The sequence below is a fragment of the Erinaceus europaeus genome, chromosome 17 (assembly GCF_950295315.1).
Source record: "Erinaceus europaeus chromosome 17, mEriEur2.1, whole genome shotgun sequence".
In the NCBI taxonomy this organism is placed as follows: domain Eukaryota; kingdom Metazoa; phylum Chordata; class Mammalia; order Eulipotyphla; family Erinaceidae; genus Erinaceus; species Erinaceus europaeus.
The window spans coordinates 69,332,965-69,347,895 of NC_080178.1; the positions used below are offsets into that span (position 1 = coordinate 69,332,965).

A 14,931-nucleotide genomic window follows, 5' to 3' on the forward strand; every position below is an offset into this window, starting at 1 on the left:
ATCAAGTCCTTATTATTGATTCAACTGTGTTTTTTTGTTTGTTTGTTTGTTTGTTTGTTTTTGTTGTCGACCAGTACTTGAAAATATAGAACCATTGATTTTTTACTCAGAACCACTAAAAAGTATACATGTGTTCACATTTTATCTTCCATAGGCATTTGTCACAGTCTTATTAGAATTCAGCTTGTATATATACCACAGCTTTCTCAGCCACTCATCTGTTGTTGGGTACCTGGGTTGCTTCCAGGTTTTAGCTATTATGAATTGTGCTGCTATGAACATAGGAGTTCACACCTCTTTTTGGTTGGGTGTTATGGAGTCCTTGGGGTATAGCCCCAGGAGAGGAATTACTGGATCATATGGAAGGTCCACGTCTAGCCTTCTGAGAGTTTTCCAGACTCCACAGAGGCTGTACCAATTTACATTCCCAACAGCAATGTAAAAGGGTTCCTCTGTCCCCACAACCTATCCAGCATTTGTTGCTGCTGTCCTTTTTGATGTATGCCATTCTTACAGGAGAAAGCTGTGGTATATATACACAATGGAATACTATGCAGCTATCAAGAACAATGAACCCACCTTCTCTGACCCATCTTGGACAGAGCTAGAAAGAATTATGTTAAGTGAGCTAAGTCAGAAAGATAAAGATGAGTATGGGATGATCCCACTCATCAACAGAAGTTGACTAAGAAGATCTGAAAGGGAAACTAAAAGCAGGACCTGACTAAATTGTAAGTAGGGCACCAAAGTAAAAACCCTGTGGTGAGGGGTAGACATGCAGCTTCCTGGGCCAGTGGGGGGTGGGAGTGCGTGGGAGGGATGGGTCACAGTCTTTTGGTGGTGGGAATGGTGTTTATGTACACTCCTAGCAAAATGTAGACATATAAATCACTAGTTAACTAATTTGAGAGGGGGAAAATCAATTGTATGTCTCAAAGTTTTTCAAAACACAAACTGAATCTTTTTAAAATATAGGCTGTGTATTTGATATGCGGACTCTCTCAAAAGCCTAGACCAAGTAGAGCAGAAGCAACCAATAGCACAGCTATATACAATATACTGGGTACTGTACAGCAAACCCTAACAAAAGGACTTTTCAAAGTTAACCCAATTACCAAATAATGTGATGATAACATTAACTATCAATTGTCTTTTTGAACCCTAAGACAGCAGGAACCTCACATCTCCAATATAGAGCCCCTACTTCCCCCAGTCCTGGAACCCTTGGATAGGGCCCACTTTCCCGTATGCCTCTCCCAATCCATATCAAATAATATTGCATCCGCCGATCACAACCTAACCAACTCAATGATTGCCATCTCAACATGCTTCACCTCAGACTGTGTCCAGAGACTTCAGGTGTGGAATGACAACCCTTCAGCTTCATTACTCGGGTGAGACCTTTCCTTTCATAGTATACTCTAATTTCATCTCAGGTGGTTCACTTTCTTTTTTTTTTTTTACTTTATTGAGTTTTTATTAGCCCCCAAATGAAAAATATTCCATGAACAGACTTAAAATGTTTTATGCTATATAAGCTCCCAGCTAATATTAATACAACATTTTTACTATGATGAGTTATCTACATGCAGTTAATTTCCTTCTAGATGGTCAGACTTAGGACATTTTTGCTGTACTAGTGAAAACCAGAGGGCAGCTACTCTCTTCTGTGATCCAGCTTTCTAGTTATTTCCAAACACTATATACCCAGACAATACCTTTAGCCCATCTGCATGTTAACTGTCAGGCTCAGGCAAAACAGTAAAGCCATGTTACTCTTGGAATATACCTAAGATACCTACTAGCTTTTTTTTTTTTTTAATTTTTTATTTAAGAAAGGATTAGTGAACAAAAGCATAAGGTAGGAGGGGTACAACTCCACACAATTCCCACCACCCAATCCCCATAACCCACCCTCTCCCATGATAGCCTTCCCATTCTCTAGCCCTCTGGGAGCATGGACCCAGGGTCGTTGAGGGTTGCAGAAGGTAGAGGGTCTGGCTTCTGTAATTGCTTCCCCGCTGAACATGGGCGTTGACTGGTCGGTCCATACTCCCAGTCTGCCTCTCTCTTTCCCTAGTAAGGTGTGTCTCTGGGGAAGCTGAGCTCCAGGATACATTGGTGGGGTCTTCAATCCAGGGAAGCCTAGCCAGCATCCTGGTGGCATCTGGAACCTGGTGATTGAAAAGAGAGTTAACATACAAAGCCAAACAATTTGTTGAGCAATCATGGATCCCAAGTTTGGAATAGTGGAGAGGAAGTGTTAGGGAGGTACTCACTGCAAACTCTAGTGTAATCCTGCTTTCAGGTATATATTTTGCAGTAGTTTATGGATACGTGTGCACATACGCTCTCTCTCACAGAAACTGGTGTATGTCTAGGTTATGGGACTTTGTTAGAAAGTGAACTACCTGAGATGAAATTAGAGTGTACTATAAAAGGAAAGGTCTCACCCGAGTAATGAAGCTGAAGGGTTGTCATTCCACACGTGAAGTCTCTGGATACACTCTGAGGTGAAGCATGTTGAGATGGCAATCGTTGCTTTGGTTAGGTTGTGATTGGCGGATGCAATATTATTTGGTATGGATTGGGAGATGCATACGGGAAAGTGAGCCCTATCCAAGGGTGCCAGGACTGGGGGAAGTAGGGGCTCTATAGTGAAGATGTGAGGTTCCTGCTGTCTTAGGGTTCAAAAAGACAATCAATAGTTAATATTATCATCACATTATTTGTTAATTGGGTTAACTTTGAAAAGTCCCTTTGTTATGGTTTGCTGTACAGTACCCAGTATCTTGTATATAGCTGTGTTATTGGAAGCTTCTAATCTACTTGGCCTAGGCTTTTGAGAGAGTCCGCATATCAAATACGTAGCCTATCTATTAAAAAGATTCAGTTTGTCTTTTGAGAACCTTTGAGACATACAATTGATTTCCCCCTCTCATATTAATTAACTACTGATTTATATGTCTACATTTTGCTAGGAGTGTACATAAACACCATTCCCATCACCAAAGGACCGTGACCCATCCCTCCCGCCCACTCCCACCCCCCACTGGCCCAGGAAGCTACATGTCTACCCCTCACCACTGGGTTTTTACTTTGGTGCCCTACTTACAATTTGATCAGGTCCTGCTTTTAGTTTCCCTTTCAGATCTTCTAAGTCAGCTTCTGTTGATGAGTGGGATCATCCTATACTCATCTTTAACTTTCTGACTTAGTTCACTTAACATAATTCCTTCTAGCTCTGTCCAAGATGGGTCAGAGAAGGTGGGTTCATTGTTCTTGATAGCTGCATAGTATTCCATTGTGTATATATACCACAGCTTTCTCAGCCATTCATCTGTTGTTGGGCACCTGGGTTGCTTCCAGGTTTTAGCTATTATGAATTGTGCTGCTATGAACATAGGAGTACACACCTCTTTTTGGTTGGGTGTTATGGAGTCCTTGGGGTATAACCCCAGGAGAGGAATTATTGGGTCATATGGAAGGTCCATGTCTAGCCTTCTGAGAGTTTTCCAGACTGCTCTCCACAGAGGCTGTACCAACTTACATTCCCAAAATCCCAACAAAGTCCCAAAATCTAGATATACACGTTTCTGTGAAAGAGAGCATATCTTCACACATATCTATAAACTTCTGCAAAATATATACCTGAAAGCAGAAGTACACTAGAGTTTGCAGTGAGTACCTCCCTAACACTTCCTCTCCACTATTCCAAGCTTTGGGTCCATGATTGCTCAACAATTTGCTTGGCTTCGTATGTTAACTCTCTTTTCAGTCACCAGGTTCCAGATGCCATCAGGATGCTGGCCAGGCTTCCCTGGATTGAAGACCCCACCAATGTGTCCTGAAGCTCAGTTTCCCCAGAGACACACCTTACTAGAGAAAGAGAGAGGCAGACTGGGAGTATGGACCGACCAGTCAATGCCCATGTTCAGCGGGGAAGCAATTACAGAAGCCAGACCTTCTACCTTCTGCAATCCTCAATGACCCTGGGTCCATGCTCCCAGAGGGATAGAGAATGGGAAAGCTATCAGGGGAGGGGGTGGGATATGGAGATTGGTTGGTGGGAATTGTGTGGAGTTGTACCCCTCCTACCCTATGGTTTTGTTAATTAATCCTTTCTTAAATAAAAATAAAAAAATTAAAAGAATTCAGCTTGTTTAAAACTAGCATGACTATTTCACTTAATTTCTTTGATGTATGCATATTATGCCAACATGCCTTCTACTGGCTTTCTGATAAGTAAGGAACATGTGAAAAGGAAAGTTCCTGTGAGTTGCCTGTCTTTTCCTTTTCTTTTATATCATTGCTTCCCAGATGAATAATTGACTGACACACATAAGAAAGGTTATGTTAGTATTCCCTGACTGTATTTATTAGAACACGATGGTTTTATTTTGAGTTTGATGCACATTCCAGCTTAAAATAATGCTTTGTCCTCTTGGGACTTTTTGGTCTTTCTTCTTTCAGTTATAGAAGATGCCTTTATTGGACTCTTAATTTCCAACTGACCTTCACAACACTTGGGCCACCCAACAGTTATTATGCTCATGTAGTATCATGAATAATATGATAGGTTATCGTACATATTTCAAAGATAATTTTCTGATTACACAAATACAAGGTGCTGTCGTATTTTACTTATAAAAATGAAAAAAGGGGGGGTAATAGTGGTGAGAGATAGCAAAATGGTTATGCAAATAAATTTATACCTAAGGTTCTGAATTCCCAAGAGTTGATCAGTTATCTCTCTCTACCTCCCTGTATCTTTTTTTTACTTCATATCTTTCTTTCATTAAAATAGATGCTCGCTTCGGGGGCACATATACTAAAAATAAATTAAAATATAAAGCAGAACATATTGTTTAATAACCAGGAGACTAAAGGTAAGAATATAGCAGATGAGATTTGGGGTCTCCATTTTGGAAAAAGTTAGGACCAGAGCCCAACCTCACTAGGGAAAGATAGAAATAGGCTGGGGGCATGGATCAACCCACCAAAGCCCATGTCCAGTAGAGAAGAAGCAATTACAGAATCTAGACCTTCCAATGTCTGCACCCCATAATGATCCTGGGTCCATACTCCCAGAGGGGCGAAGAATACAAAAGCTCCCACTGGAGGAAATGGAACACAGAACTTTGTTGGTGGGAACTGTACCCCTCTTATCCTAGAATCTTGTCAATCATTATTAAATCAATAAAATAGAATTAATTAATTAGTTAATTAAAGTGTCAAAAAGACAAGATTGTTGACTTCAGAAGAGTGGGACCCTTCGGAGTAGAAGCCAGCAGCACACAGAAACAGACTTCGGTCACTTGAAGCTGTCCTTAGTGCTAGCATCAAAGTCCTGTTACACACTTATACAGAAGCTTTGACAGCCTCTGCTTTTCTCCTATTTAGAAGTCAATCACTTGCTGATCAAGACACTAGTAAATGGACATTCCACAACCAAGGGCAGCTCCAACTGTGCTGAGAAAAGAGGCCCCACATAAATTAAGGTATTATGTCACCCCTTCCACACACCTACCAGTGCAGTGTATGCTTAAGTCAATTTGAGACATTTCCTGGACTTAGAACTCATGATCCTGAAGTTCTCTCCAGGCTTTGGCAAAAGGTTCAGGGGGATATTTACTCTCAGAAGTGAGCTTCCCCTCCCTACAGTCTGACACCTGCTGGACACTTTCTGAGCCATGTTATTGTCTGACAGTCTCTAGGCTCCTTTTTTAGTGGTTCACATCCTCTCTAGGTCATTTCCAGTTGAGTTATATGCATATACGCTTATTATAATATATATGCTTATGTTATTATAATGTGGATTTCTTCCAAAAACAAAACTGTAAATATATGATTGACTTAAATTACAAGTGAAAACTCCCTCCAGATACGATTTAGAGCTTTAGAGAGTTGACTCTCATGTTATAGTTATTAAACCCTTTATAAAATTATTCTTACCACTTGACAGTCAGGCAATATACTTGGGTTTTCTTTTTAACTGGATCCACCCTGGGAGTTCTCCTTGTTTACTGCATCACACTGTACAAATTAAAAACAATAAGGCATTATGAGAAAAATTGTTTGTTTTTTTTTTGAGAAAAACAGTTTTAAGAGATACATGAATAGATACATATGTCTTATGTGCACATGATATGATTTCAACATTTCAAATGTTGGTGCCAAGGACACATTTTAAGTATTAGGTATCCAAAATGATTTGCGTTATAAAAACTTTAGCCTTAAAGTTAAATGATGTAATTTCTTTTTTTAAAAAAATATTTATTTATTTATTTATTCCCTTTTGTTGCCCTTGTTGTTCTTGTTATTACTGTTGTCATCGTTGTTGGATAGGATAGAAAGAAATGGAGAAAGGAGGGGAAGACAGAGAGGGGGAGAGAAAGACAGACACCTGCAGACCTGCTTCACCACTTGTGAAGGGGCTCCCCTGCAGGTGGGAAGCCTGGGGCTTGAACCAGGATCCTTTTGCCAGTCCTTGTGCTTTGAGCCACCTGCGTTTAACCCGCTGTGCTACCACCCAACTCCCCAAATGATGTAATTTCTATTTAAATTTCAATCATTTGTGTTAAAAATTATATCTCAAATAAAATCACTGCACAATTTGTATCAAAATTCTGTCTTCCGTCACTCTGTAGATGCTAAAATACTGAGGGCATTACTACTTACACATGTACATAAATAGATACATCTATTTAAAGTACAGACAGAATAATTTCTATTATTTCATGAAAATATTTATAAACATTCATATGCCTTTGCTTCATTTTCTTCATTTCACTAACAGACTAATCTGTTTTGCACAAAATCCCTTAAATCAATTTTTAAATGTAGCAGTGTACAGCTTCTCCAGGTCTTTCACCAACATCCAAAGTGGAGCCATTACACCTCACACATGGACCCAAACTGAACAGTGTTTCATAGAGAAAGTTAAACAAACAGACAGACAAACTTTTGGCATTACTCTCAGGAGGTCTCTTACAGTCTCTGAAATTAACCTTCTGACCAACTGGAAGGTAGGAAGGAAACTTAAAAAGGGGGAACGGGTCTCTGTGAGAGTTCAGAAGTAGGGGCCAAGTGAACTTTCTTTGATTTCTTTATGGCTGCTACTGTTAGACTTGCTGCTTCTTTATGGCTGCTTCTTTATGGCTGCTACTGTTAGACAGGTCCAGGGATAAGAAAGGACCCTCAGCAGATAGGTCCATGAAAGTCCTAGATAAGATCCAAATTTCTTGACATAGACAAAAAACAAGATCTCAAAGGATAGAATTAACATGTAGGTAGGTCCTCCACTCCCATGAGTCTTTAGATATTTGTGCAGTGAAGAGAAGGCACAGAAACAGTCACAAAATAGCAAGTTTTAAGAAACAAAAATCCACTTCCCTCTTGACTACAAGGAAAATAAAGAGAAGAACTGATGCTTACTTTGCTTAAAAGGGCGAGTAAGTAGTTTTCTTCTAACTTCATGGCGTCCACAAATTGCAAAAAGGAGAGGTAATGTCTCCATAAAATACAAGGACCTAGGTGGGGGGTTAGAGTGTTCTGTGGAAAACTGAGAAATGTTACCCATGAACCAACTACTGTGTTTTACTGTCAACTGTAAACCATCAATCCCCCCAAATTAAATAAAGAACAAAAACGATGAGGTCACCTTCTTCACCTCATCTTGGATTGAGCTTGAAGAAATTATGTTAAGTGAGATACGCCAGTAAGAGAAGGAAGAATATGGGATTTCAAAAAAAAGTGTGTGAAAGTGGGCAACTAGGAAACTCCATCAATCCCCAGATGTTTCCCTGTAGCCCTGCCAAGAAAATGTGAAACACTTTTAATACTGACTCAACACAATCAAATATTTAATTTTGTTATTTATGGAATTGCAAATTACCAGACAACGTAGATGATTAATGTAGATTAAAGTGAAATAAATCATTCTGCACTGAAGGAACATCACAGAATGCTATCATTATGCAAATAATTTCACTTAATGAAAAGAACGTTGTAAATTCCTTAGATATTATTATGTGATTAATCCCAATATTGTTTACTTTATACAGAAATTGGGATGTAAAATGTGGGAGTCATAATGGAAGCTATGTGAGAAGTGTATGTTACTCTCATTTTACTTCTAAAGAAAATGCAAAGAATTCACAGGCTCTAGCTATTTATTTTCTTCATTTCAAGCTTTAAATTTTAAAATATTTTATCTATTTATTAGATAGAGGCAGAGTGAAACCAAGAAGGGAAGGGGGAGATAGACAGGAGAAAGGAGAAGAGATTCCAGCAGCCCTGTGTCACTTCTTACGCAACTTTTCCCCTGAAGATGGGGACCTGGGACTTGAACTGGGGTCCTTGCGCACTATAACATGTGTGCCCTACTGTGTGTGCCACTGCCCAGGCCCTGCCATTTACTTTTTCTCCACGCCTCACTCCACAGTTTAGCTCTCAAGTCTAGGAGGCATGTGACTCTGTCAGTGACACAGTACCCTTAGCTCTTATGGTCCAAGTGGAATATGATTTTCCTAATTATGAAGCTTTCCTATAAAACTCACTCTTGGAACTTCTACATCCATAAATGATTTGAAATGCCCCCCCCCACACACACACACATACACACACAAACACACTGCCAGTTTGCCTGAAGCTATCTTTCGGAAGCTGTGGGTAGCTTGTCTTGCAGGCAGTTGTCTGGAGCACAAAGCCACTGATTATGGCATTAACTGCCAGTCATTCACTGTGTGGCCTCAAGCAAGTGGTTTCTTTTTTCATTGATAAAACAAAACCCAAATCTCCACTTAAGAGTTATATAGGTTACATTTGGCCTCTCTTCAATCTTCTGTTGGGATATTAAAAAAAAAAAAAATACAGAGATTGGACTTTTATCAGTGATGTTCTTTAAGTTATCAAAGTACTTTCATTCCAAATAGAAATTTGCTGACATCATCTTTTATAATGGAATCTTCTTTGAGTAGCAACTTCTATAATGAGAGTGTGTATATACATTGAGCATGAAAACTAATCTTACACATTTCTGCATTCCTAACAGAGCTGTTTCAGCCCATGGCCTATTTGTTGTCTCTAACTGAAGGTCAATATCTAATACCTTGAAATTTTTAACTTTTTTTTAAAATAACTACTTATTATTACAGCCTTTTTTTTTTTGTCATCTCCAGAATTTCTTTGCACTGGGACAACTTTTATAGATAGAAACAGAAAGAGGCATAGGCAAAGAACATAGCACCAAAGTTTCTCCCACTAGTGCAGTAGGAGAAGGCATGAAGTTTGTAATATCATTCAATGGAAGACATTTTTATTTAAAATTTAATATACCTGTGAATTTATATTGAATATAAAATGAAAGATTAAAAGAAATCAGGCTCTCTGTAGAAAGAAAGAAATGATAAAAAACAAACAAAAAAAAACCAAGGGGAGCTCTGTTATCTTTTTATACAGAGATTGTGATTAAGTTAACTTGGAAAAGATTGCTATAAGAGGAATATCTCTCATTTAATCATTTAAAAATAGTTGGTTATGAGAGGAAGAAATGAAGAAACAGAGAAAAACATTAGTCTGTAATATGTGGTGCCATCAGATGTGGACCTCGTGCTTAGTCCTGGGCTCTAACAAAACACCACCTCTCAGGTGACTCATTTATTTCCTGTTTTATCTATATTTTGCCACAGTGAATGCCATTTTATTTAACGTAGAGGATATGTTAAATGCCATCCACGACTAGTATATATGGCTAGAGATACCAGTTTATATTTGCAATAAATAGTAACATACAAGATGGTAAGATCCAACGTGTAGTTTGACACCCTAGCCATCACCAAAGTTATTTAGTTGTTCTTAACACCCAACTCAAGAGGTTTGTGTGAGCGGATGTATTTATTTTAGTAAAATCAAGTACTTTAATAATTGAGTATGTTGAAAATCTGAAACTGTAATAGAATATAACATATATTACCTTTGTATGATTTTCAGGGTCTTGTCTTATGTGCATGTGTAGATGGACCTTGAAGGAATCATGTGAAGTGAGATAAGCCAGACGGAAAAGGGGGGAATATGGGATGGTTTCACTCATGGACAGAAACTGAGAAATAATAGCTGAAAGAAAAAACACAAAGTAGAACTTGGACTGGGTTTGTGTACTGCACCTAAGTAAAGGACTAGGACAGAGGTTAGGCTTTCAGGTCCTGGTGCCAGATTGGGGAGGAGGGCCCAGGCTGCAGGTGAGTGTTTTTTGGAAAACTGAGAAATTTTACATATGTACCAATAACTATATTTACTGTAGACCACTAATCCTTTTATAAAAACAAGAGAGAGGGGGTCAGGTGGTGGCGCACCTGGTTAAGCGCACACATTATAGTGCACAAGGACCTGGGTTCAAGCCCCTGGTCCCCACCTGCAGGGGGAAAGCTTCATGAGAGGTTAAGCAGGACTACAGGTGTCTCTCCGTCTCTCTCCCTCTCTATCACCCCTTTCTCTCTCGATTTCTGCCTGTCTCTATCTAATAAATAGAAATAATTTAAAATAAAATAAAAATAAATAAAATAAAAATAAAAAGAGCGAGAGAGAGAACCTAGATCATCTTCATTAAGGTATTATAATTTGTAAATGCCTTCCAGGCAAGTAGTAAAATAATATCAGAAACTGGAAACTAAAGAAAACAATTGGAATATATATATGTCTGATTAGAACATTTCCCTGTTGTTAGATGATGGGCCTTGAGGACTTAAGAAGGACTGAACTCCAGAGAGATTCTTTTTTGTGTATGTTGTGGGTGATATATGGATTGTAGGGCTAGAATATGTGTTAGGACTGGAGGTCGTGTAAATATGCTCAGTGTTTTGCTTTAATGTCCAAGACTCCCTAGAAGTGTTTTATGGTTTTATTTACCTCGTGAGGTAGATAATACAGACAGTCTAATCAGTCAACCCAAACAGCCCAACCAGTCACCCGGAAGCATGCTTGACATATGCCCTGCTGCTTCTTTTACACTTGTAGATCCAGAGCCTCCACTGCACCAGCTCCTGGCTTCTCTCTAAATGGATTTCTTTTGTGTTATTTCCTAAGTGCCAACATGAGGCATTATAATCAAAGTATTGACTCAGCCATCCTTAGAGATAGATAAACATTAAGCTAGTTTTCACTTGAACTCATACTGATACTTAGATTTTACCGGCATCTCAATTACAATATAATTCTGGGTGGTTTGATACCAGATAATTAACTCTTTTTCCAACATTAAGAAGTATTACCAAGTAAAAATTTGAGAAAAATCAAGTATAAGTTTTGGTTTATTTGGGGAAATGTAATCAGTGGGATTTTTTTCCTTTTTCATTCACTTGCCTCTTCAAACGTAAGAATAAAATTGTTAGAAGTCTTAAAGGAGGTATTTGTATAATTTTTTCGCACTGTTTGTCATTCACAGATGATATTCAGTGATAGTATCATTAACTAAAACATAAAAAGTTGCTTTCCTTAATGAAACGCCCATTTCACTTACTTGACCTTAAACAAGCAACTTGAGATCAGAGGCTTTGTCTTTAAACCATTTGTATATTGCTTGAACAAATCAACACAGTATCATACAAAATGATAAGCACAGTTTCATTATCAGGACATTCATTTTAGTAGTTGAAAAACAGACATTAAAATAATGACATTGCAAACCTCAGAGCAAAGAACAGGGTTTCTACTCCCTGTGTGTACCCAAAAGAGTGAGATATTGGACTTATTTGTCCTAGTTGAGCATAATTATTCAAACAGTAGCATAGAGGAACAAACATCTGTAATACATTTACTAGATGCTAGGCATTGAGGTGCCAATTCTTGCATGCGTTGTATTAACATAACAGATGGATGTCATCTTCATCTATTAAGATGTAACACACAAGGATTGTACGGTGCTACACTTGGTAGAGTGCACACATTACCATGCTCAGTGACCAAGGTTTATGTGTTTGCTCCCTACCAGGGGAGGGGAAGGTTACAAGCACTAAAGCAGTACTGTAGGTCCGTCCCTCTCTCTCTCTCTCTCTCTCTCTCTCTCTCTCTCCATTTCTCCCACTTCCCTCTCAATTTTTTCCTGCCTGTAGCCAACAAGAAATGTAAGAGAGAAAAGAACTATGGGCATAGGGAACAAGTGATTCATCACAGGAATAAAACGCAAACAGGCCATACTATAAACTGTCCCTTGTTAAGGGCTATGAAGGTGAAGGAAGTCATAGCCAAAGCCATGGGATGACACAGCAACTATGGCCTATCACTGCGAACGAGTGAAATGGACTTGAAATATTTATCTTTCAACCATGAGTTGAACTATTCTATTAACTAACTAAACTATTCTATAGCATCATAATACAAAGCAAGAGGGGAATAACTGTTATTGTCATGTATACCAAAGCAATGCCCTCTGAAGTCCCTCCTTTATTAATTTATTTCTAGCCATTGTTGGAGCTTCACTTCAGGACGACTCTTTTCAGATAGAAAAAGAGGAACGGAGACAAAAATTCAAAGAAAAGACTCCATAGCACTGGAGTCTCTGCAGTGAGGTGGGTCTGTACTTGAACCTGCGCCATGACCATGACTAACCAAAATGACTTCCAAGTGAGTGATCTCATTGGTCCACATGTCCCTGTATACTGTTATACATGAGGTGAGAGTAGTTTCTATTAAAGAAATCTCCAGGGGGGTGGGCGGTGAGGCAGCGGGTTAACACACACGGCACAAAGCACAAGGGCCAGCACAAGGATCCTGGTTCAAGCCACTGGCTCTCCACCTCCTGGGGGTGTCACTTCACAGACAGTGAAGCAGGTCTACAGATGTCTATCTTTCTTTCCCCCTCTCTGTCCTCTCTTTCTCTCTCAATTTCTCTCTGTCCTATCCAACAACAATGCCAGCAATAACCACAATAACAACAATCATAAACAAAGAGGGCAAAAATGGAAAAAGAAATAGCTTCCAGGAGCAGTAGATTCAGAGTGCAGGCACCAAGTCCCAGCAATAACCCTGGAGACGGGAAAAAAAAAAACACAACTCTATATCCTGCAAAATGATGATCTCGATGTAATTTCAATACCTTTTTTAAAAAATATATATATTTTTTAATTTATTTATTTATTCCCTTTTGTTGCCCTTGTTGTTTTATTGTTGTAGATATTCTTGTTGTCATCATTGTTGGATAGGACCGAGAGAAATGGAGAGAGGAGGGGAAGACAGAGAGGGGGAGAGAAAGACAGACACCTGCAGACCTGCTTCACACCTGTGAAGCGACTCCCTTGCAGGTGGGGAGCCGGGGGCTCGAACCGGGATCCTTTTGCCAGTCCTTGCGCTTTGCGCCACGTGCGCTTAACCCGCTGCGCTACTGCCCGACTCCCTCAGTACCTTTTTTATTTGAAGACCAACAAGTCTGGGAATTTTTATATGAAATGTTGGTGATTAAGATCAGAACCTTTATTATGAAAGGAAGAATGGGAGGGAGGGAGGAAGGAAGGAAGGAAGGAAGGAAGGAAGGAAGGAAGGAAGGAAGGAAGGACATTGAAAGAGAAAAGAAAGGCGGGAGAAGACAAAACAGGAGCACTTCATGTTGATTAAAGGGATTTTGATCACCTCAAAAAAAGTGAGATCAAACTGTGAAAATTTACAGTCTAGCTATTTTGTACTAGTTACCAACAAATAAAATTATTTATGTGACAGATTATTCAATGTCTAGCCCAAGCTGTGTCTAACCCACGCTCTGTCTTTATTTATTCATTTACTCATTTATTTCTTGTTCTGCTTCTCCCCATGTAGGTTTAATTTGCTTGCTACTACTTGATGATTTTTCTGATATTTGAATTATTTAGTAGTTCCACAGTCACCAAAGAGATACTCTGCAACTTCTGGTTGAAAATAGTGAATGTTATTTTGCACCATAAGAAACCAATTTCTCGAGAAGAAAGAAACCTTATCAGTACCTAAACAAACATTACCTATACAAGTGTGATAGTCTGTCCAGTACAGCTTCAACTACCTAAACTACCAAATTGTGAAAGAAATCACCTTTGTATCATTTTCAAAATTAATTTCACTATCGTGACTTAAAAATATCTATTTTTCAAATGTTTCTTGAACTGGTTATAATATATGCCGAGTTCCATCTTTAGTATGAGGGTAAATAAAATCTGTGATGTTTATTTTATATGTGTAGGACATTAATGACTTTATATGCAATTTGAAAATCAAATGTAACATACAGAGAAAATAGTTAAATTTAATGGCTAAACAACGATTACAGGAGAAATAAAACTTACGCTATCTTCTGAAACTATAGATAAAATAACTATTTAGGTAAAAAATAAGACATCGTTTTTAAAAAGTATTAAGTAAGTAAAGGCAGTTTCTTCAGTGAACTATTTTTTATTTATAAATAAAATTGTATAACAACAATTTCTGTTTAGTATGCAAGCCCACAGTGGAAATTTTTACATTTTAAGTAGGGATACTATACTATTTATGGTTGTAATAATTCCCTGGGCAGCACTCCACAATACTTACTGAAACTCTAAATAAGGATATAATGGCTCACAATGTTTCAGAACATGGTATATATTCTCTCAGAAAGTGTTGACACTCCAAGTGATTTAGAAGAAACATGGCAGGAAAAAAAAAAAAACCTTACAAATTAGGCTGGGAGTATGGATCCACCTGCCAATGCCCATGCTCAGCAGGGAAGCAATTACAGAAGCCAGACCTTCCACCTTCTGCACCCCACGATGACCCTGGGTCCATATTCTCAGAGAGTTAGGGAATGGGAAAGCTATCAGGGAAGGGGATGGGATACGGAGTTCTGGTGGTGGAAAATGTATGGAGTTGTACCCCTCTTATCCTATGGTTTTGTCAGTGTTTCCTTTTTATAAATAAAAAATAATAATGCTA

At 38.7% G+C, this 14,931-nt stretch overlaps 1 long non-coding RNA gene across 2 annotated transcripts in view; it reads right to left on the reverse strand.

Annotated features, from left to right (window-relative positions):
- Positions 1-14,931, reverse strand: part of LOC132534089 (uncharacterized) — a 233,608-nt gene that overhangs the window by 139,057 nt on the left and 79,620 nt on the right. For both annotated transcript variants that reach the window (XR_009545778.1, XR_009545777.1), the window contains exon 3: positions 5,956-6,036. This is a non-coding gene — a long non-coding RNA (uncharacterized LOC132534089). The remainder of the gene's footprint in view (positions 1-5,955; positions 6,037-14,931) is intronic.